We start from the raw sequence: 15,852 nt of genomic DNA on the forward strand, positions 1-15,852 counted from the left end.
GACTGCTGGGGGCGGGGCCGGCGAAGGGGCGGGGCTGCGGCTGGTGATGTTGCTGGTGCTCGGCTCGCGGGGCAGGGACCGTTACTCTGAGGCGACAGGGCGGTCGGGCAATGGCTCAGCTGGGACAAGGTGGGGACCCGATGGGCGGGGGGTCTGCGGGCGTGCGTGTGCCCTGCTCGGGAGCGGCCGGGGCTGAGCCGGGGGGGGGCGCGTGGCTGGGGGGGCGCGCGCGTGGCTGGGTGGCTGCCGGGGGGGCGCGCGTGGCTGGGGGGCTGCTGGGGGGGTTACCGGGGGTGCGCGCGTGGCTGGGGGCGGGGGGCTGCCGGGGGTTGCCCAAGTGGCTGCCGGGGTTGCGCGCGTGGCTGGGGGGGGGGCTGCCGGGGGTGCGCGCGTGGCTGGGGGGGGGGCTGCCGGGGGTTGCGCGCGTGGCTGGGGGGGGGGGGCTGCCGGGGGTGCGCGCGTGGCTGGGGGGGGGGGCTGCCGGGGGTTGCGCGCGTGGCTGGGGGGGGAGGGCTGCCGGGGGTTGCGCGCGTGGCTGGGGGGGGGGGCTGCCGGGGGTTGCGCGCGTGGCTGGGGGGGGGGCTGCCGGGGGTTGCGCGCGTGGCTGGGGGGGGGGGGCTGCCGGGGGTTGCGCGCGTGGCTGGGGGGGGGCTGCCGGGGTTTGCGCGCGTGGCTGGGGGGGGGGCTGCCGGGGGTTGCGCGCGTGGCCGGGGGGGGGGCTGCCGGGGGTTGCGCGCGTGGCTGGGGGGGGGGGCTGCCGGGGGTTGCGCGCGTGGCTGGGGGGGGGGCTGCCGGGGGTTGCGCGCGTGGCTGGGGGGGGGGCTGCCGGAGGTGCGCGCGTGGCTGGGGGGGAGGGGGCTTCATGCCAGAAGGCAGCACCAGATCCTCTCGTCTGACCCCCTGTAAATCAAAAGCCACAGATTCCCCCCGCCCCGCCCCGCACTGAACCCAGCCCCCCGGAATTAGACCCGAGTGTGACCCGCCCCCGGGGGTAGACTTATGATGCGCTAGAGGCAGCGTGTCTGCCTTTTGGAGTGACTGGATTGCGCCAAAGGGCATCATGCCGTGTTCTCAGATCACTGGTTATCCCATCATTGGCCGATAGCTCTCCGATGGGAGTTACATTCCCCCACCCTTTGCAGATTGTATCCCACTAAGGTGCACTTTGCTGTTCCTTAACAAAGTGTATTTTAGTCACCACTGGATACTGCTGTCTTGAGACATTTAAAAAACAAACATGACCACTCGGTGTGGGTGTCTTTGTTCCCTCTGCGGACACATTAATTTGGCATTAGTTGGCTTTGCCCTTGGTAATGTGTTTATCCTCCTCATCTCTCTTGTTTTTTGCCAATAAGTGTCAGATCTGGTCTCGTGACATCTCATTCCAGTTCTCCTTCCCCCTTGCCCAGTAACTGATGCTCCTTTTATGAGGTTGTCTGACTGCTCAGGTAGTGATGAGCTGAGCTCTCATGCAACAAGGGAGAAGGGTGAGAGCAGTCATTTGAAAAAATATATGGGGGGAGGAATGTGGCATATGAAGATCCTGGAATCACAGATGGGAGTAAACACTATGTTCTGTTGTAATCTGTTTAGCACATAATGCAGCCTATAAGAAGATATTAAGGGGGATGTTGATGATTGGCAGATAAATTACTGAATGCATTCCTTTATGTGGCGAAGCGAACACTTCAATGGTTTCTTTTTTCAGATAAATCCCAGAGAGAATTAATCTGGTCCTAATGTAGAAGGACAACATAAGAAACTCTTTGTGGTGATTTGACAGGTTCTGAGGGGGGAATTCAATATGAAAAAGGCAAAAAATTTAAATGGGCAAACATATTTTTAATGCAATGTGTAACTAACCTAAAGGAATACACTGCCGTAGAATATAGTGTTGTAAATCCTAAAAAGGATTAGGCATCTATATAAATAGGGATAGCATTTACACTTACTCTGTCTAGCCTAAAAGAAATAAAGGCTATAATACTTCATGGCACAAGCTCACCACCAGCTGGAGTCAATGAGCCAGAGTATCCAATGGTATTACATAATTAGATGCATTATGGTGTTGGAAGGCTTTCATCTGAAGCACTGAGTATTGGCTGTTGTCCCTGATAACAGACTAGATGGCTTATTAATTTCTTTTGATATGAGAGTTCCATTGTTAGGTTTCAGAGTAGCAGCCGTGTTATCCTGCAAAGACCTGTCTCCTGCTGAAGCCAAAATTGCATACATGTGATAAGCTTTTGTAGGATTTGGCTCGTTTTAGGCTATCAAAGCTCTTATAAATTTCATTGATTGTAAAAACTCTTTGTAAAGAGAATATTTTGGCTAGTACTGAATGTAGTCACCTGAAACCTAGCAACTGCTTAATAGCACATGCACAGCTGCTTGGGACAAGAAGTGAAGAATACCTTGTATTGACATTAAAGGAGTTTAAAACAATATACTGGTAATTATCCATGTTCCTAAAGTATATTTACACTGAATTATGTGAGGCCATTGTAACTTTTTTTATTTGTCTTGACTTTCTGAATCTAGAAAACTAACATGTAAACATAGGATGCATAGGCTATATGCATCCGAAGAAGTGGGCTGTAGTCCACGAAAGCTTATGCTCTAATAAATTTGTTAGTCTCTAAGGTGCCACAAGTACTCCTGTTCTTTTTGCGGATACAGACTAACACGGCTGCTACTCTGAAATCTGGTAAAGGATTCATTGTTCTGTAACAGTACCTTCTGGCACATCTGACAAACTCACTACACCCGACATATTGCTCTCATAGTATTTATCCAAAGAAGGTAAAGTGTGAGGCATCTAATAAAAATTTGTCATACTGATTCTCGTATACATGGGATATTTGAGTGGTGTGTATGTACTCGAAAAAAGCTTTAAAATCTGCGGGCAAACAGGTTTTGCCAGACAAATGGATGTAGATTCAGCTATCGGCCTTGATTCATCTGTAGATTAAGCATTGGAAGCTCTGTTTTGTATATGGTGTCAGCAGGAGGATGTGAAAACAACTTAAAGTCAGCGCACCAGGAACGGAATCACTGGGGGTCATCCTGACCATGGGGACAAAAACAATGAGTTTTGGGAAATGCACAAAGTCATTTTGTTTTCATTCGCTGAGGAAGCAGAAAGAACAGTGCATTTTGCATTCATGAGATAAGCTGTTTTAAACAAAACTTCAGTAGGCTAAAAACCTAACCTTAGGTCTTGTATTATTGTGCAGGTGCAAATGCTAGTAAGTTGAGATGATTAATAAAGAATAAACAGGTCTTTGGATTTTTTTTCTACAATAGAATTTAAAAATCAAGAGCATGGTATAAGTGGTACTATCAGGGTGATAATGCTTTAAACTATATGTTAGAGATTAATTAGTTGTGTCACAGAAAATTTTAAATTCCCTGTCGCTCAGGAACATTGAGAAAATACTTTCCATACTACAGTCATATTGGATTTTTAGGGGCTGATCCTGCTTCCATTTGAAAACGTTAATAAAACATCCATTGACCTGCAGGAATTGCAGGAATTGGCTCTACCCTCGTAGCAGGAATTGTCAGTTTTGTATAGGCTGGTGGCCATGGATTTATGTACTCTGAAATTCTGTGGCTGTGGAATGTATTGTAGAATTGTGTTCTAGAATGAGTATTTTTTTATTTATTTAAAAAACAAAAAGCTTCTAGTCCTTTATGGATGGGAAGAAAACATAAATGCGAACAGTGTATCTAATGCAGTGTTTGCAGAACGATAGGAACAATAGTTCTGAGGTGTGAACTGTCCTATTATCTCAATTAGTGTTTGTTTTGAAATCTAATTATGGCAGTTAAAAATGCAACTTTCACTGCTGATAATGTTGGCAGCACTCACCTTCTCAGGTGTCAAAAGTCCCAACTGTCTCCTCTGCTTCCAAAACCTTCAGGTTTCCCCTGATTTTTATACTTCATTGATTTGTCTTCAGCAGGGCCGGCTCCAGGCACCAGCTTCTCAAGCAGGTGCTTGGGGCGGCCGCTCCTGAGAGGGGTGGCACGTCTGGGTATTCGGCGGCAATTCGGCGGACGGTCCCTCACTCCCGCTGGGAGCAAAGGACCTCCCGCTGAATTGCCGTTGCAGATCGCGGTTGCGGCTTTTTGTGTGTGTGTGTGTGTGTGTGTGTGTGTGTGTGTGTGTGTGTTGGCTGCTTGGGGCGGCCAAAACCCTGGAGCCGGCCCTGGTCTTCAGTACAAATTGTGCAGCACATTGAAAATTAAAAAATGGAGTAGCAGAAAACTGAATTCAACTGAGGGTATATTCTGATTGTACTATTCAATTTGATATTCAGTAAAATCTTAATTCGTTAATCTAGTTGAAGATGTCACAGAATTTCCAACCCGGGAATGTCTCAGGGTTCTGTGGTTTTGCCATGGAATATGTGACTGCTTGGGGGGTTTCATAAGTGGGCATTTAAACCTGATACGTGTGTGAGGAGGGAGAAGGGATCTATACATCTACTGTCAATTGTAGAGTCACACTTCAAAATTAGTTCCACAATACCTACAACGTAAGCAAAAGTAATTTTGTATTGAAGAATGAAAACAGTAAGTCTGCTCCTCCTGATCGTTAGTCTTGGAATAGGGCTTCAGAATGTCAGTCGAGAGCAGTATACGGTCTGCAAATGTTCTAACTTCCCTGGACAAAATCTGGATGTGTAGAGGGTACAGAGGATTTAATATCTTCCTACATAGAGACCACTTTCAGGTAATGCACATCTTTCTTTTTGTAATACCTTCTTCAAATCCAGGGACAAGGTTGTATCCTGTCACTCATCCTCCTGCCCCATGTTTGGTTTTTTTTTTTTTTTTTCCATTTCATGTGCTAATTCATTCCCCTGCGCTCTTCTGTTTACGTCAGACCTGAAATTAATCATGAAATTAATCTGTTGAGAAGCAACTTCTGCCGCCTTCTTCACCCTGTCAAGTAGCAAACTTGGTGACGATGCAAAATGCTTCTCTTTCCGGAGTTGACGTTGGAAGATTTTTCTCAGCGTCCTTAGCCGAGTCCACGTGAAATGAGCTATTAAAAACACTATTGCTTAGTCAGTGGGGTGGAGTAAAAGGCCAGAATCATCCATTTGCAAACCGCGGGGAGAGAATCTGATGAAATTTGCAAAGGATCCTGATGTCAGTAGACCTGAAAATTGTTTTGGAAGGGGTAAAACTTTGTAGATTCTAACAATGGTTGAATTATTGTCTTTGCTTTTACTTTCCGAATCCCTGCTCTTGGAACGACTATTTTGTCTTTAATATGAAATCTTTGTCAGTGTCTGATAAGACCAGTAACGTCATTTGAACTAGAAAGTGCCATGCAAACTGAATTGAATGTTAAATTCAATTAAAATTAGGTTTAGTTAAAATGGGTTTAAGACACCTTATCTGGTTTTGTCCAATTAAACGCTCAAATCTGGTTTAGAAAACAATTTGAGACGAGAGCCTCTTTGATTAAAAAAAAAAGGGGGGGGGGGGAGTTCAGCTAGTTCAGTGCAGCAGTGAAAGCAGACGATTATAGGACAGAGGCATTGGCATATAAGTCAATGTAAATACGTTGGCAGGAACAATATTCAAACTTGGTGTTTCTTAGAGAGGAAATCATCTTTGTTGGCTCCTGTGGTGCTGTGTGGTGTTAGATAAATGTATTACATTTTGCTGTAGTTTTGTTGGTTCAAGACTATCAGTTCCCAGTAGCTTTTATGATACTATTGATTATATCTATCTAACAAGATTATTCCTCTTCTCTTCCAAATGGGATTTCCCTTCAGTTTCCAAAGAATATTCTTAAAATATTTTTTTATTTAGCTTTCTGAGATCTTGTTTGGAGGGCTTACTGAGAATACCTACAAGGTGAAAATGGTAGGAATTTTTATTACTAATTTATGCTTTTATAGATAAATATTGTTGGTTTTATATACCTCATAGTAGGTTTTGAAACAAATCTTAACAGTAGGGTTGAAATAACTAAGTAATAGAATTCTAGGTGGCTTCTCCATTAGTCCAAACCTTTAGTCTAACTGCAAACCTGGACAGAAAGAATTACTTATCAGAGGGAATGGAGCACAAAACCCATTGGGAAGGGAACACTTGATCCCGTGCAGGGATTTGATCTCTGCTGACCAGGCAGGGTGTGGGAGTGCTGAGGGCAGCATGCTCATTTGCTTTGTGGGGGTGTCATAGTTGCGCTGCCTTTGAACAAGACCCCTTATCCCCAACAATGTTTAGACAACCGACTGAACAGCACAAACTCTTCAAATAGCTGAATCCAAGTCCTTAGCAGAAGGAAGGTTGCTCTGTTGGGGCCTTTAAGGATGCTAGAGCGTCCCGGAGCATCTGTTTTATAAACAAGGAAAATTTAAAAATCATTGAGGAGCAACTGCTATTTTATATCAAAACAACCTAGGTTTTTTCACCTTAAAGGGTTTCAGTAAAGCCTCCTGTCATAGTAATTCTGGCAGCTGTCAAGAGGAGGAATGTCAGGCTACAGCTGTATTTGATTTATTTTAACTATTCTCTTCTGACCCTTCTATTTTATTTTAATTGAATTTGGTCTGAATTCATGCCTGTGTCTGTTTCTACAATACTTGTTTTCTGTAGCCTGAAGAGCATGATTCTAAGTAGCAACATCCTCTGTGCTTTTGGTTAGTTCAGTAAAAGGTATTCTCTAACTTAAAATAAATAAACTTAATAAAGGTCGTTATAGAAAAAGGTCTGTTGTACAAAGGGTTTGGCTCTCATCCAAGCATCTCTCAGCTGTGTGTCTAGTCTGAGTTAAGGTTTACTTGTACCCCAGAAATATAATGGAATGCTACATAGTTTTACTAACCCCCTACATCTTTCCTGAGCCCTATATTCATTTTCAGCCAGTGCTAAAGTTACTCTCAGTGGGAACCGTAATGGTGCAGTGATGCTGGAAGCTTTCCTGCACAATACAGTGTCTTTGAAATAGGGTGTGTCAGTTTTTTCCTTTACTTCATGCACTCGCGGTCTGCGGTGTTAAATCCATGCCACACAAATCTTAATTTTCAATGAGTATGCTGATTGCTGGTTCCTGTTTGTCTTATGGATCTAAGAACTGAACCTTTAGAAGTGAGCCACTGCACACCTGAAAAACTGAGCACAGTAGAATTTATTTAATACACATCTCTTTAAAAAAACACCAAAAACCTGGTGGGCTCACTCCACTTCTCAGTGAAGCTATAATAACACAAGCTGTGGTGAGGGATTAATAATGTAAGACTCTGCTCTTACAAAATACACTTGTGTGTGTATATTTTTTGAATATCGTGTACAGTACAGTATTGAGTGTTGAGATGGTGCCATACTGGTGTGACCGTACTGAATGAACGGTGACAACATGGCTTGACATGACTGAACTGTGAAAGAGGATTCTGGGAGAAGAATCCTTTTCTTAGCATCAGGCAGATGCCAGAAGTGAAACTGACAGGCTCCATGCTGCGTGTATGATGAATACTGATCTTTGCGTCAGCAAATATGTCCACTTGAAAGCAAACAACACGTGTAGAACATCTGGAGTGGAGCACGGGCTGACCGGGGCATCTTGACCCTGTAGAAAGACATGCAGGGGGCTTGTCAAGGCTGCTTCCCCACTCTGAACTTTAGGGTACAAATGTGGGGGCCTGCATGAAAACTTCTAAGCTTAACTACCAGCTTAGATCTGGTCCATTGCCACCATTCCCAAAGCTAGTTCCCTTCCCTGGGAAGCCTTGAGAAACTCTTCACCAATTCCCTGGTGAATACAGATCCAAACCCCTTGGATATTAAAACAAGGAGAAATTAACCATCCCCCTTCCTTCCTCCCACCCACTCCTGGTGGATCAAGATCCACCCCCTTTGGATCTAAAAACAAGGAAAAAATCAATCAGGTTCTTAAAAAGAAGGCTTTTAATTAAAGAAGAAAGGTAAAAATCATCTCTGTAAAATCAGTATGGAAAATAACTTTACAGGGTAATCAAACTTAGAGCTCAGAGGACTCCCCTCTAGCCTCAGGTTCAAAGTACAGCAAACAGAGATAAACACTCTAGTAAAAGGTACATTTACAAGTTGAGAAAACAAAGTAAAATTAACACGCCTTGCCTGGCTGTTTACTTACAAGTTTGAAATATGAGAGACTTGTTTAGAAAGATGTGGAGAACCTGGATTGATGTCTGGTCCCTCTCAGTCCCAAGAGCGAACGACTTCCCAAACAAAGAGCACAAACAAAAGCCTTCTCCCGCCCAAGATTTGAAAGTATCTTGTCCCCTTATTGGTCCTTTGGGTCAGGTGTCAGCCAGGTTACCTGAGCTTCTTAACCCTTTACAGGGAAAAGGATTTTGGAGTCTCTGGCCAGGAGGGATTTTAGAATACTGTACACAGGAAAGCTGTTACCCTTCCCTTTATAGTTATGACGGGGCTAAAGTGAATGATTCATCAGGGAGTGAATGTGGGGTAATGTTCAGTTGGCACCACTCTGCAGTCTCCTCCTAAAGTATTAGGTAAAAATTAATAACCACATTCCCATTGAGCATGCTTTTAAGACATGTGAATCCTTTGAGGAAAAAGTCTAAAAATCAAGCCAATTAAATTAGTGTTGGGGATTCCTTAATTGACGCTTGAAGAAACTGCTAGACAGAGTAGCCAAAACTCTGCTCCATGGGCTTGAGTAGGATTGTGACCAGAAGGGTTTCCAGGCCACACACACCCCTGCGCCCCTCCTTCCCCATGTTCCGTCCGCTTTCCAGAGCGGCGCGGGGGCAAGGCGGGCAGGCAGGGAGCCTGCCCTGCCCCCAGTGCGCGTTAGGCCGGAGCCGCTCTAGGTAAATGCTGGGGGAGAGTATGGGGGGGGCCGCGAGGAGCTCGCGGGCCGCAGAAAATAACCCCATGGGCCGCATGCTGCCCCCGGGCCGCGTGTTTGAGACCCCTGCTCTAATGAGTCTTACTGGCATTGCTGTGTTGGTTTGGGGTGTGATTTTTACTAACATAGATATGCCAGTAAAACGGTAGTGTAGACACAGTTATAACGGTGTTTATACTGGTATCGTTTATCCTGGTCAGGGAAATCCAATAAGCACTTTTATACTAATATAAATATGTCCACACTAGAGGTTTTTGACAGTATAGACCTGATCTACCCTTAAAATTTTTGCCAGTGTAGCTACATTATGAAGCGTGGAAAAAATCACACCCCATAATTGACCTGATGGTGGTGGCCAAAGCACAAATGTAGATGCAGTTATACCAGCAAAACCATGCTTTTGCTGATAACGTTTATTTCATTTAGGGAACTGATATAAATGATACCAGCAAATGCACTCTTCCTGGTATAAACGGCACCTCCACTAAGATGGTTTGCTGGTATAGTTACGCTGGCAGATCCTTTTCTAGCAGAGACAAGGCCGTAGCGTAGCCTTTATTAAACTGCTTCTCCTTTCATGTGCTGCTGTGTGAAAGATCCATGGAAAATAGCAGGTAGAGTGACCTGATTATACATGGAGTGTGGCTAAAGGCAGTCCACATACTGAAATAATAGAGATCCCCCCCCCCCCCCGCACGCTAATCTCAATTCTAATAATCTTAGAGGTTACTGGTAAATCACTAGGAACTACATTTTATGCCTCAGTCCTGGAAAGATTTTTGCACGTGTGTACCATTACTCGTGTGTGTAATCTCATTGGATTACTCCTCTGACTAAAATTGTGCACATGTGTAAATCTTTCAGGACGTGGGCCTTAATAATTCCTGGAAATTTTCTGCTACTGAAAAGCTCTATGATTCTCTAAAAACAATGGTCCCAGTACAGTAGTGTAGAATCCCAGCTCTCCTGTTGTGCAGTGCAAAGCAGGAAAATCAGGGGTCTACTATGTATGACTGTCAACATGCACATCATGCTGTCCTTTGCCCTCATTCGCTACCAGAGCCAATCCTGCTAATAGTCAGGATTTGCCCGGTTAACAAGCAGATATTTACAAGAATTTCACTTCCTCATGAGGGACTGCACACCATGCCTGCATGTCTCTGCAATAACAATGAACCCAGTGCCCTGGGCTAGATTTGTATTCTAATAGAGCCTGGGAACCCCAGTCACACATACAGTGCAGACAGGCAGGTCTCTGCCCCCAAAGAACTTACAGTTGAAGTGTAAGATGAGATAACAGATGGTGGGGGAGTACAAGGAAACATTGAGACCGTATTGGTGAACGTGATAAGCTATGGTCTCAGCGCCCTCGCTGCTGATAAGCACTACAGCATTGGTGCCGCATCAGCTGGGCAACTTATGTGGTAAGGTGGATAGGAGTCTTAGTGTGAAGGGGATATTTAACCATTGGAACAACTTGCCAAGGGCTGTAGCGGATTGTCCACCACTGGTAATTTTTCAATCAGGATTGGATGTTTTTCTGAAAGATCTGCTCTAGGGGTTATTTGGGGGAAGTTCTGTAGCTTGTGTTATACAGGTCAGGCTAGATGATCACAATGGTCCCTTCTGGCCTTGGGATCTGACATTTGAGATGACTTTGCGGGAGGGGTGGTGTGTGGTACATAGCACTGAACAAGGTGACATGTATGTTTTGCTTTTCAGGTGTCCATTGTGGAAGGCATATAACCTCTCATGGGCTGGCGCTGAACTGCTGCACAGATTTTACGTGGTTTGATCACATTGTTCCTTGTGGACTCGAAGGGACGGGTGTCACCTCCCTGAGCGAAGAACTCCAGAGACATGTCACAGTTGATGAAATCACTGAGCCTTTTCTGGATGCTTTTGAAGAAGTGTTTCAGTGCTCCCTAACTTCCCATGAGGAATCTATCGGATAAAGGGCTCCGAGTGCCTCACTTACCTGTGGAAATGTGACTATTTCTTTGGTGCTTTCATGGTGTTACTAGAAATCCAGCTTGCTTGTTCCATCTTCTTATCAGCAATTAAATCCGTGTAACAAACTGTACTTCTCGCATTTGAAACATATTTCTTGCTTTTGTAAAAATGAGCTGCTGTGTCTTTAAGTATACATGGGTCTTTAAAAAAAACAACGAGGAGTACTTGTGGCACCTTAGAGACTAACAAATTTATTTGGGCATGAGCTTTCATGGGCTAAAACCCACTTCATCAGATGCGTGGAGTGGAAAATACAGTAGGCAGAATATATACACAGAACATGAAAGGATGGGAGTTGCCTTACGAAGTGGGGGGTCAGTTCTAACAAGACAATTCAATTAAAGTGGAAGTGGGCTATTCTCAACAGTAGGATACCAAGGGAGGAAAAATCACTTTTGTAGTGGTAACAAGGCCAATGTAATCAGGGTGGCCCTTTTCAAACAGTTGACAAGAAGGTGTAAGTAACAGTAGGGGGAAATTAGTTTTTGTAGTGACCCATCCACTCCCAGTCTTTGTTCAGGCCTAATTTGATGGTGTCCAGTTTGCAAATTAATTCCAGTTCTGCAGTTTTTCATTGGAGTCTGTTTTTGAAGGTTTTTTTGGTTGAAGAATTGCCACTTTTACGTCTGTTATTGAGTGTCCAGGAAGATTGAAGTGCTCTCCGACTGGTTTTTGAATGTTATAATTCTTGACCTCTGATTTGTGTCCATTTATTCTTTTGTGTAGAGACTCTACGATTTGGCCAATGTACATGGCAGAGGGGCATCACCTCGGTTGATGTGCAGGTGAACGAGCCCCTGATGTTGTGGCTGATGTGGTTAGGTCCTATGATGGTGTCCCTTGAATAGCTATGTGGACAAAGTTGGCAACAGGGTTTGTTGCAGGGATAGGTTCCTGGGTTCGTGTTTTCTGTTGTGTGGTGCGTAGTTGCTGGTGAGTATTTGCTTCAGGTTGGGGGCTGTCTGTAAGCGAGGACTGGATTGTCTCCCAAGGTCTGTGAGAGTGAGGGATCATCCTTCAGGATAGGTTGCAGATCCTTGTTGATGCGCTGGAGAGGTTTTAGTTGGGGACTGAAGGTGACGGCTAGTGGTGTTCTGTTACTTTCTTTGTTGGGCCTGTCTTGTAGTAGGTGACTTCTGGGTACCCTTCTGGCTCTGTCAACTGTTTCTTCACTTCAGCAGGTAGGTATTGTAGTTTTAAGAATGCTTGATACAGTTTCTGTAGGTGTGTGTCTCTGTCTGAGGGACTGGAGCAAATGCGGTTGTATCTTAGAGCTTGGCTGTAGACAACGGATCGTGTGACGTGGTCTGGATGAAAGCTGGAGGCATGTAGGTAAGTATAGCGGTCAGTAGGTTTCCGGTATTGGGTGGTGTTTGTGACCATCGCTTATTTGCACTGTAGTGTCCAGGAAGTGGATCTCTTGTGTGGACTGGTCCAGGCTGAGGAGGATGGTGTGGTGGAAATTGTTGAAATCCTGGTGGAATTCCTCAAGGGCTTCTTTTCCATGGGTCCAGATGATGAAGATGTCATCCATGTAGTGCAAGTAGAGTAGGAGCGTTAGGGGACGAGAGCTGAGGAAGCGTTGTTCTAAGTCAGCCATAAAAATGTTGGCATAGCACTTTAATTGAATTGTCTTGTTAGCACTGACCCCCCACTTGGTAAGGCAACTCCCGTCTTTTCATGTCCTGTGTATATATACTTGCCTAATGTATTTTCCACTCCATGCATCTGGTGAAGTGGGTTTTAGACCACGAAAGCTTATGCCCAAATAAATTTAGTCTCTAAGGTGCCACAAGGACTCCTCGTTGTTTTTGCTGATACAGACTAACGTGGCTACCACTCTGAAATGTGTCTTTAAGTATACATTGCATTCTGACACTGATCTTGGCCACCTCGATCTTTGTCTTAATGATCAAATGACATACAAAACAGGGCAAAAAACCCAAAAGGGGTTTAATTTTCCTTTACACTAAACCCCCTTTACACCATTTTGGTGGTGGTACAATGCTTTGAAGTGGGTGCAGGTGTAATTTACTGACACTTAGTCCCCAATATACTGCCAGAGCAGTGTGAAGGGGTCATAGCATAAATGGGGATAAAACCCAGGAATTTCATTGACAAACTAGATGCTGTGTCTGAGCTGAGCTTCCCCGGAGAAGTAAGTTTGAAATTAAAACAGGAAGGGCCGTGTGATTCGTGTCTAGTTTGTGATTCATGCTAACAGCCAGATCCATTTCTGCAGTACTCCTGCCTAGGCGGTTATTTCCCACTGTGTATTTGTGCAACTGATTCCTCCTTCCTAAGTGTAGTACTTTGCATTTGTCCTTACTGAATTTCATTGCATTTATTTCAGACCATTTTACCAGTTTGTCAAGATCATTTTGAATTCTAATCCTGTCTTCTAAAGTGCTTACAACCCCTCCCAGCTTGGTATCATCCGCAGATTTATAAGTGTATTCTCCATGCCATTATACAAATCATTTATGAAGATATTGAGTAGACCTGAACAGATTCCTGTGGGACCCCACTTAATATCCCCTTCCAGCTTGACTGTGAAGCGTTGATAATGGCTCTTTGAGTAGGCTTTTCCAACCAGTTATGCACCCACCTTATAGTAGGTTCATCTAAGCGATAGTTCCCTAGTTTGTTTATGAGCAGGTCATGTGAGATGTTATCAAAAGCCTTGGGCTAAAGGCGAGTTATATTACAAGGCTTGTTATCCTGTCAAAGGAGGATATTAAGTTGGTTTAACATGATTTGTTCTTTGACTAATCCATGTTGACTGTTACTTATCACCTATCTTCTAGGTGCTTACAAATTGATTTTTTGATTGTTTGCTCCATTATCTTTCCAGGTAACAAAATTAAGCTGATTGGTCTGACTGGTCAGACTAATTCTTTAATTTGTCAGGGTCATTTTGAATTCTAATCCTGTCCTCCAAAGTGCTTCTGTCCCTCTCAGCTTGGTGTCATTCTCAGATTTTATAACATGCTTTCCAGTCCATTATCCAAGTCAGTAATGAAAATATTGACTAATACTGGACCCAGGAGTGACCCGTGTGGGATCCCACTAGATATGCTCTGGTTTCACAGTGAACCCTTAAGAACTACTCTCTGAGTTCAGTCTTTCAATCAGCTGTGCACCTATGTTATATTATTTCATCTACACCACATTTCCCTAGTTTGCTTATGAGAATGTCACAAGGGACTGTCTCAGAAGCCTTACTAAAATAACCATATATCATGTCTACTACTTCCTTGCTATCTGCTAGGCTTGTAACCCTGTCAAAGAAGGAAATTAGGTTGGTTGGCATGATTTGTTCTTGAAAAATCCATGCTGGCTATTCCTTTGAACCCTATGATTAAAAAAAAATTAAAATTAAATTAATGGTGATATCCTATCTCCTAGAACGGGAAGGGACCTTGAAAGGTCATTGAGTCCAGCCCCCTGCCTTCACTAGCAGGACCAAGTACTGATTTTGCCCCAGATTCCTAAGTGGCACCCTCAAGGATTGAGCTCACAACCCTAGGTTTAGCAGGCCAATGCTCAAACCACTGAGCTATTCCTCCCCCTGAAACGATCATTCAGGTGCTTACAAATTGGCCATTTTAATATTGATGGTTTGAGTATCTTTCCAGGTATTGAAATTAGGCTGACTGGTCTATAGTTCCCCAGGTTGTCTTCTTCCCCAAGAAGAAGGATACCAGGAGCGTGTAATGGAATGGAACCAAGTAGTTATTTATTAATAACCTCATTAAACTATTTCTTTTAGTGAATTCCCTTCTGGCATTTACAATGCCTGGGTCCTCATCTTGCAATAACCTCTGGTCAGGTGGACCGCAGTGCAGAACTCCCATGACTCTACTGGGTCTCCATACAATCACACTGCTCTGTCCATGTAGTGGACCCTCGGAGGATGGGGACCTTAGATCTCTCCCGGCCCGGAAGACTTGGACAACTGGGAAAGTGACAAGATTATCCAAATCCTGAAATCAAAAAATGGGAGGAAGTATTGTCTAGTGGACTCGGCACCGGACTGCGACTCAGGAGATGTGTGTTTGGGTCAGCCACATAGAATCATAGAATCATAGAATATCAGAGTTGGAAGGGACCTCAAGAGGTCATCTAGTCCAACCCCCTGCTCAAAGCAGGACCAATTCCCAGCTAAATCATCCCAGCCAGGGCTTTGTCAAGCCGGGCCTTAAAAACCTCCAAGGAAGGAGACTCCACCACCTCCCTAGGTAACGCATTCCAGTGTTTCACCACCCTCCTAGTGAAATAGTTTTTCCTGATATCCAACCTGGACCTCCCCCACTGCAACTTGAGACCATTGCTCCTTGTTCTGTCATCTGCCACCACTGAGAACAGCCGAGCTCCATCCTCTTTGGAACCCCCCTTCAGGTAGTTGAAGGCTGCTATCAAATCCCCCCTCATTCTTCTCTTCTGGAGACTAAACAATCCCAGTTCTCTCAGCCTCTCCTCATAAGTCATATGCGCCAGACCCCTAATCATTTTTGTTGCCCTTCGCTGGACTCTTTCCAATTTTTCCACATCCTTCTTGTAGTGTGGGGCCCAAAACTGGACACAGTATTCCAGATGAGGCCTCACCAATGTCGAATAAAGGGGAACGATCACGTTCCTCGATCTGCTGGCAATGCCCCTACTTATACAGCCCAAAATGCCGTTAGCCTTCTTGGCAACAAGAGCACACTGTTGACTCATATCCAGCTTCTCGTCCACTGTGACCCCTAGGTCCTTTTCAGCAGAACTGCTACCTAGCCATTCGGTCCCTAGTCTGTAGCAGTGCATGGGATTCTTCCGTCCTAAGTGCAGGACTCTGCACTTGTCCTTGTTGAACCTCATCAGGTTTTTTTCTGCCCAATCCTCTAATTTGTCTAGGTCCCTCTATATCCGATCCCTACCCTCTAGTGTATCTACCACGCCTCCTAGTTTAG

At 44.8% G+C, this 15,852-nt stretch overlaps 1 long non-coding RNA gene across 1 annotated transcript; it reads left to right on the top strand.

Annotated features, from left to right (window-relative positions):
* On the top strand, nt 1-10,852 carry LOC135983729 (uncharacterized). The gene is made up of 2 exons (XR_010601501.1): nt 1-129; nt 10,607-10,852. It is a non-coding gene; the product is annotated as an uncharacterized LOC135983729 (long non-coding RNA).
* The last annotated feature ends 5,000 nt before the right edge of the window (nt 10,853-15,852 follow it).

The sequence above is a fragment of the Chrysemys picta genome, chromosome 1 (genome assembly GCF_011386835.1).
Source record: "Chrysemys picta bellii isolate R12L10 chromosome 1, ASM1138683v2, whole genome shotgun sequence".
NCBI lineage: Eukaryota > Metazoa > Chordata > Testudines > Emydidae > Chrysemys > Chrysemys picta.